This window comes from Mauremys mutica, chromosome 9, assembly GCF_020497125.1.
Source record: "Mauremys mutica isolate MM-2020 ecotype Southern chromosome 9, ASM2049712v1, whole genome shotgun sequence".
Lineage (NCBI taxonomy): Eukaryota > Metazoa > Chordata > Testudines > Geoemydidae > Mauremys > Mauremys mutica.
Genome location: NC_059080.1, coordinates 26384974 through 26397258, shown reverse-complemented (window position 1 = coordinate 26397258; position 12285 = coordinate 26384974).

Here is a 12285-nt window from a genome sequence, read left to right as displayed (position 1 = left end):
AGGGGCAGAATGAATGTCAAAAGGGTGGCACATACGGTTTCTCTAATTGCTAGGCCCTTTTCCCTACTCTACACCCATTTTCTCTGTTATCTTTCTTTCTCCACAAAGAGCTTCCAGGTTCTCTTTTCTCCTCTTCTCTTTGACACCGCCATTCTCTTTATTCACACTGAATAAAACTTTCGAGCAGCTTCATTTAAAAAAAAAAAAAGTCTGTGCAATATCCTCAGCTGAGTGCTTGTGTTCAATGTCTGCATAACGGAATCCAGGCCCGAGACTGCACCTTCTCTTTTCAGCACAGTAATTGAAGAGAAACTGGCCTCAGTTAATATTAATCTCCAATATATTTTGAAATTGGCCAGAAACATTTCTGCTCATTAGGATGAAAGTGCAGTTGTATCTAATAACTAGAGCTGTGCTCCTAGAAAACAGTCCCAAAGATATTCCTATTCATTGCCCTCTGTCACTTTAATATTCTCACTAGATTTTACAGGAGACAGTGGGAGACCCTTTAATGCTATACCTAGCTCAGTGGCAGCTTTTCAGACTAAAAAGGAATGCCCAACCCGGTCTAATGAAAATAACTACTATAGATGTTTCAAATGCTCTGTATAAAGAGGATTCTTTGGAAATACAGGTATTATCATAAGCCACACACACACAGCAAACTACCATGAAGACCTGCTTTACCTGTATCCTCCAAAGATCAGGACTATCTGAAGAAAATCCATACCCATTTTTCTTGTAAAAGCTATGGTGAGATACTAAACACCCATACTCTATAATCTATATTGCAGTACTGAGCATTAATTATATACATACTGTCTGGTATTGCGTGGGCCAGCCTACTGGAGTAGTGGCAGAGCAAAGCAGTGTCACAAGAAACAAATCCGTGATCACACCCAGAGCCCAGTGCCTAGCTCCCTACACCTGCAAAGACTATGCACTCACCCTCTGAAAAGCTGTTTCTTGTGAGAGGCCATTTGGGGGACACCGAGCAGCACAAACTCTAGAGGGAGTGTACAAACACATCCATTCTGTCCATCCTACGGTGTAAAAACAGGGAAGAGTGGCTGCAATATAGAGGCGTGGGGAGTGGGGAAACTCTGGAGGACCCCTCAATAATAAAAAGCACGCAACTGCGTTGTGGGTGATGAGCACGCACAAGAGAGACAATTATCCAAGTTCCCAGTCAGCTCTTTAGCAGGCTTGAGACAGGCTGGCATGAATCAGTAGCATGTTCTTAGAAGACAGGACCAGCAGGTAGCAGGAGAGTGGTGATATCTGAACACAGTAGTCATGATAAAGGTTTAGGGTTCAAGATAGCATAGTATCAGTACGTCAAGCACAGGATATGCAATAAAACATGCGGCTGGATCCACTGGGACAGAATTCCTCCCATAAATCTGAAAATCTATATTTAGGAAAGACATGGAAGGGAGGAGTAAAGTGACACTCAATCTTCCTCAGCCATCCTCCTGGAGAATCTGAGAAAATTATGCTTAGACGACTTGATCTTTCCTGCTGAGCCTCTCTGGGCTGTGGAATCCCCACCATATACCAAAAGCAGCTGTAGGCTGGGAATGGCTTACCAAAGCCACACTGCCAAGGGCTTTGGAAAGCAACATAAATCCTGGAGCCAGTGCAGAGGCTCAAGGCCTTTGTGTAAATGGTATCTACAGTGAATCCCCAAGAGCTGTGCAAATTTCAAGGCCTTTGTGTCTTCTGTGTGCAGGGGCGGCTCCAGGCCCCAGCATGCCAAGTGCGTGCTTGGGGCGGCAAGCCGCGGGGGGCGCTCTGCCGGCGCCGCGAGGGCGGCAGGCAGGCTGCCTCCAGTGGCTTGCCTGCAGAAGGTCCGCGGTGGACCTCCCACAGGCGTGCCTGCAGAGGGTCCGCTGGTCCCTCCGCAGGCAAACCGCCGGAGGCAGCCTGCCTGCCGTGCTTGGGGCGGCAAAATCCCTAGAGCCGCCCCTGTCTGTGTGTAAGTCAGGGCAGAATTTGGCTCCGTTTATCTGAGAGTTAACCACAGTAGAAAGTATTACAACACAGCTGCTGCTGTTTTGAGAGCTCAGAAGCATTTTGTGATGATGAAATCCCTGCAGAGACTGAAAAGCACAAACATTCTAACAACCTTGTATGGTACTTTCTTTAGAAGTAGGGAATCTCCAGGCCAACAAATGGGACTAGTCAGTGCAAATTATTTACATTTTAGATACTGAGTTCTAACAATGTATTTTATCCAAATACATTATTAAAATGCTAGCAAAACTGCAAGAACCTGACACCTGCCTTAGTTTACTTGCATACAGAGGTCATAAATCTCTACAGAAATCAATCTGCATTGGGTATGATCTCTATATTTTCTATTTGCTCAACTGTGCCATGCAGGTAGATCCTGGTGTTAGAAGTGGTGCAGAGTGGTCAACAGAGGAAGCATGGCCTCTGCTACACCCCTTCCAAGATGTAGCTTATTCCCCCTACTGCACCATTCCCACTTGAAAACTTGTGTGGAGGGGAGAGGGCACTGCACAGCCTCATCCCTGCACCCTTTGGGGGCACAGTGCGCCCCTGGGGGAGTAGGGAAGGAGCAGTCCCTCTTTGCCTGGAAGGTAGGGATTGCAGTTATGCCTGACCCTTACACAGGCTCTATCGTAGAGGGGACATCCACTTGCACGCTTTATCCCCACTGCACACCCACATACGGTAAGGGCCAAACACAATCTGGTTCTGTATGATCTTTGTATATTGACTAAATAAAGATGACATATGCCTCATGTCAGCAAACTCATAAGCCAAAGTCAAAACCTTATTGCAAATCCAGAAGTAACTTTTGTCCAATATATTGCATGGCCTTTTGAATCTTAATTGTCTAGGAGTTCAAGCCTGACCATACAATATATGCATTCAGAATCTTCCAAAAAATGAAGTGTGTGTATATGTATACACACACAGACAAACACACACACCATATATATATATATAATACACACACACTTGCATACCTTTAAATACAGGATTTTTTGTACTGAATTATATACATGTATATTCAGTACTAAAATCCTGTATTTAAAAGTATGATTTAGATTGTGAAACAAAATAGCAAAATACAGTAGATTCAGAGGAATGGATGCCACTGAGCAGCTGTAATTTAACGAGGCAAAGAATGATCCAGCATCCCGCTTAGCACAGCTTCTACAGATCTGGTAGAAGGAGAAGCTCCCTGGTCGATGAGAAAATTCTGCCATAATACCAGATTGGAAAGGATGCTGCCTCAGACCCACATTAAAAGCTGATTGTTGGAATCATTAGTGGGCATGGATTTAAAATGGGTAAAAACATGAAAGAAGAGTAAATCATATCAGAGAAGAGACCATATGCTGCACTACTTTAAGGGGTGGCATAGCGCTGCATACCCCCTATATACTTTGAAGCTATGGGAGGCATTGCCATTAACTCATGAGCTTCTACTGGGCAGTCGCATCCCTGCACCATCCCCCCACCATCCCAGGGCCACTAGTTAAATAATATAGGTCAGCCCTTAGTATCTTGTAAAAAAATATTAGGTGGAGTACATACAGTAGTGATTCAGCCCTATTACAAGGAGTACTCTGTTGTTATTTATTTTAATTACATGGTCCACTATTAAGTGATGACTGCAATAATATTGTAATTTGAACTTCACATTTGATGACCTCATTCTCAAAATGGCTGATCTGAGCATGGCATATATTCCAATAATACATACCCATGACAACCTAGGCCAAATTCAGCCCTGGAGATTAATTTTATCCATGGGGTGATTAAATGACTTGCTGAAGAATAGACAGCAAATCAGTGACAGAGGTGAGATTAGAACCCAAGAATTCCTGGCTCCTGCTCCTATGCTAGTCTGCTAGACAACATTGCTCTGCAAAGTTCATACACATTCTATCTTTTGGCCTCGATTCAGGATAGCATTTAATCATGTGCTTAACATTGACTTAAATGATACTGACATATATTCTCAAGTGCTCTCCTTAACAGAGGCGCTTTCCTGAATCAGGGTCTTTATGCAGAAGTATGATGGAAGTAAACAGTAAGAATGCTCTAGATTTTTCTAATTCTATTCCTTCAAAAACCTAAATATTATGCACTATGCTTTCTGCTAGAGATGCAACACCTTTAAAGATAGCATTGAAGAAGCCTCATCAAAGACTTCTTAAATCACCAGGTGTTTCCTAAGTATGAAAACAAATTCTATGAAGAGATTTCTTTCAGCGCAAAATTAAGATGCCACAAGTAACTTCCTGTATCATTATCTTGTATCATATGGTTTCAAAACACTTCCTCCTGCACTAAACTTTGTGGCCTAAAATGATGCAGAGAGAAAACTTTACTTTCTTTTCAAATTGGAAGCATACACAGGCTTATACTCAAAACAAAATACAGTGTAAGACCTGATCTTTCCCCTATGCACTGAAGAGAGGAAACCTGAGCCATGCATGTTATCCTTACTCATGAACAGAAACCTGATTTTGTTGCAGCTTTGGCACTCATAGCATTGTGAGTCTCTTCACTCGTGGAGATAAATATCATATCAGAGTGAAGCCATCGTATGTTCTGTTCCTTAACAGAAGATACACCTCATGTGCAACTTATTTTACTACGTGTAAATAAAAAGATAACAAATCCTTTCAACTGAAAATGGTTGTACTGTAAGCTGCTGTTGTGACAGGTGTTCTGTGGTATTTCTATTTTTGACATTTCAGGTTTAAAACAGATTAGAAACAAAAGCCACCTGTACTCTACAACAAGCCCACATGAGCTGAGAAGGATAACCCTTCATTTTCCATCAGAGTCTCTTATTTGGGGGGGGGTGGGGGTGTCATTTCATTATTTAAAACAAAGCAGAAATGCAATAAATTGGGGGTGCATTCTCACCCAGTTACAAATAAGAAGGCATTAATGGACTGAAATTGGGTACATAAATTGCCTCTAGAATTAAAAATATTCTTTAAAAAAGTCTTACAAATGGATTGTATTTGTATGATACCTAAAAAATTGTTTACTTTTCTTCAAAAACTTTGTGGGAAAACTCTACCCAAAAATTAACTGGAGACATGGAAAAATTGTCAGTAACATATGCTCCACGTTGAAGGGAATTTATTCATGTTAGCAGAATCATACAATTGTATTATATATTTTCCACTAAACTATATCCTTTTGATTCAAATATAGCACTGTATGCTAACAAAACTCTACTGAAATGTTTAGCAGGCTCGCCTCAATTTTTCATCCCAGTTCTGCAAACTTCTCCAGCTCACTAGCTTCATATCATAGACTTCACAGAATGGGCTACTTTGTAGACTGTTTCTCAGCTGTACATGTAAATGAGGATGTACTGTGTGTGAAGTGTTGCAGGCCAATAGATCCATCTTTAATGCCATATTAACAGGTATAGCTATGCAATATGCAAAAGAAGCAACATTGTGCAGCAAACTGGGAGATACAAGAATTGGACTAAATGAGAGTTCTTATTACTCAGGCTGCCCGTAAAATTTTGACTACAATGAGAAAATTAACCAGTACTGATCTGAGTTTAACAGTTTGTAGACAAGCACAGGCCATGTTCAGTGTTGTTTCAGTAAATATGGTCATACAATTATGAACGTGGTTTGCCCTTTTCTAGGCTTACAGTTAAACCAAGTTCAAGCTGCACTAGTAGCTCAACTGCATTGTCAGCAACGGGTAATTTTCCTTGTGTAGACAAGAGAGGCTGGAGATTGCAAATACCTGTAGTGGTAGAGTGCAGGTCTTGTCACTTGGTTGCACTACATTCCAGGTGATTTGTGCAGCAGTTAAAGAAAGTATCCACTCTATGGGCTAAAGGTGAGACACCACATTGCAGTTGTTCAAGCAAGTGGAGCAAAAATATGACCAAGGATAAAGGGGTGGGGTTAACTCCACTCTCCTTCCCATTTAGGGAGTCCAAGAGGACAGGCCTTTGCTCAGCCCTTGGGCCAGGGGGTGGAGAGACACTTGGCGTCAGTGTAGAACAATCCCCACCCTGGTCAACACACAGAATGGTGTTGACGAGCCATGGAGTGAGCCGCGTCCAGCCCACTTCAGCCAGAGGGAGAATTGCTAGGGCATGGAGCCACTGAGGGTGGTTGTAGGGGGAAATGTAAACGAGAGAAAAAAAGGGGGACCTCAGAAGACACCCCACAATGCAAAGGTAAAAAACAATACGTGTCCACAAATGTGTATCTGGTCAGTTCAGCAGGAGAGATCTTGATCTTTTGGTGTTTCTTGGGTTTCCTCTAAGAATAACATTAGTAATGTTTATTTTGAATTGCCAAAAGAGATTCTAGACTTAATTCAACTCCGATGAAATTCCACTGACTTCATTAGAACTACATCAGAGGCTAATTTGATCCTGTTTATCATTACTGGTTGCTGCTTGTTCTGCAGATTTTGGGGAGTTTTGGAATCTCTTATGGAGTTTTATCTTGTGAGTCAATTGCTGTGTGGGCAGCAGAGTTCCTATCCCGTCTTGAGTCTGAACACAGTAATTAGAGGATTTGTTTTTTCACTCTGTTGCTTAATCAGTAACCACCTCTTCTTCTGAGTCTCCTTCAGACTTGCCCTTCTGGTAAACAATTCCACAGTATGTCACTGCATACAGAGAAAATGGACTCCTGTGACTCTCCCCTAAGTGTAAATAGGTTCTTTTCTCTTTAACTTACTTTTTTGTTGTGCTTTAATAACAATCAAAAGAAACCTACAACATTTTATGAAGAGACAATCAGTACAAATTATATCCACAAACTCCTTAAAGTAATAATCATAAGCTTTTTGCCAAAAATATTAATCCACTCCCACTACAGCAAAAAACCCCACTCCAATTGGTAATGGGAGTAGGTGGAGTGAAGGACACTCAGTAATTACTGCACGGAAACAGGCAGTGCTTAATTTGTAATGAAAAGGTGCTGCGGCTCAAGCAATTTTTTTACATTCATAACTGATGCCGCAAGTCCAGAGGTGCTGGGGCAATGAACTGCCAAGCCTAGTGGTGCCAGGGTTCAGCCCTGGCACAAATTAAGCACTGGAAACAGCTATCCTCAGTAATAGTTACAACTGGAGTGGGCCAGTAATAGGCCAAATTCATTCTGGTCATAACTTCATTGAAGCCAGTGGAAGTAATCTTCCCTGGCAATAGCTTATATTTGAAAGGCAATGTAGGTGAGTAACAATATCTTTTATTAAGTATCAGAGGGGTAGCCGTGTTAGTCTGGTTCTGTAGAAGCAGCAAAGAATCCTGTGGCACCTTATAGACTAACAGACGTTTAGCAGCAGACTAAACGTCTGTTAGTCTATAAGGTGCCACAGGATTCTTTGCAGTATCTTTTATTGAACAAGACTTCTGTTGGTGACAGAGACAAGCTTTGGAGCTTACAGAGAGCTCAAATTCAAGTCTCTGTGTAAGCTCGAAAGCTTATCTCTTTCACCAAAAAAAGTAGGTCCAATAAAAGATATTACCTCACCTTCCTTGTCCGTCTAATATCCTGGGACCTACAACACTGCAAATATCTTATATGGGCAGCCTTCACCACAATCAGTTTCAGATTCTAAAAATATGGATGGATGCTTACTGGGAGTCTTGGATAAGTGAGAGAGAGAGAGAGAAAGAGACTAGAGTCACTTGTTAGGGAATTAACAGAGAGAGAGAATGTATCAGAGCTGGGCAGGAAGAAAGACAGAGTGAGGGGATGAAGCAGGACAGATAAAGAGGAAAGGCCGGGAAGAGGGATGAAAAAAGGATGGGAGGCAAAGACAGGTGAAACCTGAAATATCTGGATAAGCACTGATTGAATCATCCATATTTATTGAGGCTTATTTGTAGCAAATCTTTGAGGTCTCCCATTGCTATGCTTACTAGTGTCCCTTTGATTTTCAGTAACTGGCATATGCAAATTAATCATTGTTTAACATTTTGCTAATTATTCCACTTCTAAGGACTTTCAAATTATAACTATATCTTACATTTTAAAATGATTATTTATTATAGTTGTTATTATTATTCATTATTTGTTTTGTGGAAGCACCTAGAGCTGGACTGAGCTCCCATTTTGTTGGGCATTGTACAGATCTATAAGAAACATTAGCCGCTGCATGTATAATGTGCATTATAGATGCCAGCATAGGTGCTGACTTTCCCTCTGCCCCGTGAGTGCTTGACTCCCACGGCCCTGCCCCTGCACCGCCCTTACCCTCCCCAATTCCACCCCCTTCCCCGAAGTCCCTGCCCTGTCTTTTCCCACCCCAGCCCTTCCCCCTTCCCACACCATTCCACCCCTTCTCCCAAGTCCCCACCCCTGCCCCGCCTCCTCCCCTGAATGCCTCGCATCCCTGCTCCTCCTCCTCCCTCCTAGAAAGTCCTAAGTGCCACCAAACAGCCGTTTGGCAGCGGGGGAAGTGCTGGGAGGGAGGGGGAGGAGCGGGGATGTGGTGCACTCTGGGTGGGGAGAGGGGAGGAGGAGGTGAGGAGAGGGTGAGGGGAGCTTGGCTGCCGGTGGGTACAGAGCACCCACTAATTTTTCCCCACAGAGTTGGCACCTATGGATGCCAATTCTATACTGATTGAATAAGCAGTTTGAAACCTAAATATCCAATGAGGCCCCAGCCCAGCAAAGCATTTAAATACACACTTAACATTAAGCATGTGAGTATCCCATTGGAAAGTTAAGCATGTACTTAAGAGTTTTGCCAGACTGCAGCCCTACTCACCAGTGATTTGTTTGAACCAAAAAAATAAAAATTAATCAAGATTATGTATTTATATAGCATCTTCTATTCAAAATCTCAATATTTTACAAACATTAACAAATGGTGCATTATACTATCTCTGTAAGGTAAGAAAATGTCTTCATTTTATAGATGGGGAAACTGAGGCAAAGAGTTAGAATAAATAAGAGTGAGTTTTAAGGCATGTGTCCTAAAATGTTTCTAAAAAGAGTGTAAAAACCCCTTCACACTAAAAGAGTTTTAACACTGTTTAGGTTGACCAGAGAGGATGGGCCAAACAACATTTAACTTTTAAAAAAAAACATGCTTTAATTTAGATAATGACAATGTTTACAATCATCTTAAGAGACTCAGTTCCCATTCCACTGTGGATGGTGCCAAAGAAAAATGAGTCAGAAAAGCAGTAATGCTACTGGCCTACAATGCAAAATAAAATCGGCTTTATGTATTTTATATTGCAATGCTACTCTAACATCACAAACACCAGTTGGATTAAAGGGCTAATTTAGATTCTCTTGAATTTCAAGGGGATAAGGATGATCTCAGAGTAAATACCAGTAAAACTAGAAATAAGGTATTTGGTAGAAAGAAAACCCAAGTGTAGCAGGGTGGACCCTGCTCCGGGGTTTTAAGGGGTTAGAAAGCAGCCTGGCAGGGCTTGAGAGCTGTGGCTGGAGGCCCAAGATAATCTGGAGTTTGAAAAAACAGATGACAGAACCATAGAAGATTAGGGTTGGAAGAGACCTCAGGAGGTCATCTAGTCCAATCCCCTGCTCAAAGCAGGACCAACCCCAATTAAATCATCCCAGCCAGGGCTTTGTCAAGCTGGGCCTTAAAAACCTCTAAGGATGGAGATTCCACAGTCTCCCTAGGTAACCCATTCCAGTGCTTCACCACCCTCCTAGTGAAATAAAAACTGCTCTAGTTATCGTGGGATTTTGTTGACTCCAGGATTGGATTAGAGCCAACAAATTGAGACAGTCTGAAGGAAAGTGGAGCCGATGCCTGGTGGAATTATCTGATTCAACAACAGTTTTGTAGTCAAAGTGCTAAGAGGTAGCTTTGGAGATCTTTCACATTAAAGTCAGATTCCCAATATTAATTGATACAGTAGTTAAAGTAGGGCTTTAAGCATAGGCGCCAACTCGGGGATTTTTTTTAGAAATTAAACTTTGTGGAAGTGCTGAAATGTTGAGATAAATGATTTGGAAGTAGAAATGCCAAATAAAATCTCTCAAGGAAGTTTGTGAGATTTCCACCTTAGTTTTGCAAGAAGTTTGGATAAATTTCAAGAAGGCTTACATACTTTTGGATGCTTACCTAGCACTGAACTTCTTGAGGTACATCCATCTCAAGTTATGAAGAACATGGAATTTTGAGAGTGATCAAGTTGAGACATGCAAATAAAATCCAGATAAATTGCTTGTCTTTCTTAGTTTTATCATTTTGGAATTCTGCTGTCTTATCAGGAAATATAAGAGTATTCTCTCTCTCAGACAAAGACAATAGATGCTAAAGGAGAGATAGATAAAGCCAATTTGGGTAAGAAATACTAAACATAAAGAAATTGTACTAGATAAAGGTTATGCAAATTATTCATATAAAATATAAAATTCCAGATTAAAAGTAAAGTACATGAGAGTGAGGCTTTGTGCAGGTCATACAATTGCTGCAAAAGGAAAATGAACATGGCTGTGGTACCTTTCTGTAACAAGATTTAATCTAACCTGATTTTGGAGCTGTGTTTTTTTATGAACTTTGAGGGGAACATGGCTGAATCCATTCCTGACATGCTACAGCTAAGAATGAGAAATAAATCCTTAGCTAGTTACTTGATGAAAATGAGGAAAGACTGCATTTTGTGATGGGTGTGCTTAGCAGACCTGGACAGGTTAAATAGATATAAAGGAATTGATCATCCTCCCTTGAAGTCAAAGGCAAAATTCCTATAGATATAAAAGGAAACAGCATTATGCCCAGGACCTTGAATGGAAATAACAGTGATATAGCCATCTGTAGAATAAGAGGAATATATCTGACTGTCGGAATGCACCATTCATTTTGTTTACACTAATTTGTAGGCATTAATGATTGCAATATTTGCATAGTAATTAGTTCTGTTTAATTATGATTAACTTGCTAGGATGGCTCAGTGATCTAAGCGTTCAATTTAAAATACCTAGACTCCTTGCTGGAATCGTAGGGTCAAATTCCAGCAGGATTGACTCAGACCTTCATAGTCTAAAGTAGAGGAGTTCTATGTGGTTTGCACTGTGAGGGTCTTTCACATGAGGAATTAACACTGAAGTCTTGTCTGCCCTGTGTGCCCATTAATGATCCCTTCATGAGAAGGGGTGTCACATAGATATATTTTGTCAAAATTTCCCCCCTTCTCTACATTGTTGTGCAGCATGGTGCCATTCTGGTTGCCACCCACCCATGCCAGAGGTATCTGCTTTTCATTGGTGAGTGATGTGGTACCTATATGTCTATGTCCTAGTAACTTATTATATATTATTATATTATAAAGTAACTTTTTATATGTGCGTGTATATATATATTGTATTGTATGTTAGTGTATATACACAGACACATACTAACATACAATACTTAGGGCCCTACCAAATTCACGGCCCCGAAAAACATGTCACAGACTGTGAAATCAGACCTCTCCTATGAAACGTAGCTATCGGAGATGAGAGAAAGGGGCAGAGCTAGGGGTGCCCCAGCCAGGGGCTCCTACTGTTTACTAGACTCCAGCTGCTAGTCCACCAGGTGGGGAGGGATGGGACTTCCTCTTCCCCTACTCTTGGGGGGAGATCAGACCTACCTCTGGTACCTTCCCCTCCTGCAGGCAGCAGAGCTGCACTCTGAAGGCAGCGCAGAAATGAGGGTGGAAATCATGCCATTCCCCCCACAAAAGCTTTGCAACCCCTCATGACCTCCTTTTGGGTCTGGACCCCCATGGTTGCACCATGAAATTGATCAATTTTAAAATCCTCTGGCTGTGAAATTGACTAAAATGGACCATCAGTTTGATAGGGACCCAACAACACTATACCAAAGTGCAGTATCTCTCCCAATGAGTGATGTCTTCCTCCTGTTGTCTTGTCAGGACCGGAACCTTGTCTTCATATTTGCCTCTTAAGTGCCCCCACACAATTATGGCACTATATAAGTAAATGATACTTAATACCGATGAAAATGTTTGTAAAACACTCCTGCATGGGAGGAAAGTTGCTTAGACCGGACACTGGGGACCTTGCGAGTGGGCTGTAGGGCAGGTGGAAGGCTCAGGACCATATACACTCCTCAAGGCAGGGAGGGGAAGAGCCGAAATTCTGTTTTGTTAAACTGTTAAAAAACACAGTTAGCTGGTGTTGTTATGTAACTATCAGTATGCCTGCCTACCTACCTAGCTGAGGGTTTCCCATAGCCAGCCTCCCAAGCAAAATCAATGGTGACAAAGTCCCTAGTGGACTTCATGGAGTCTCAGGCCCATCT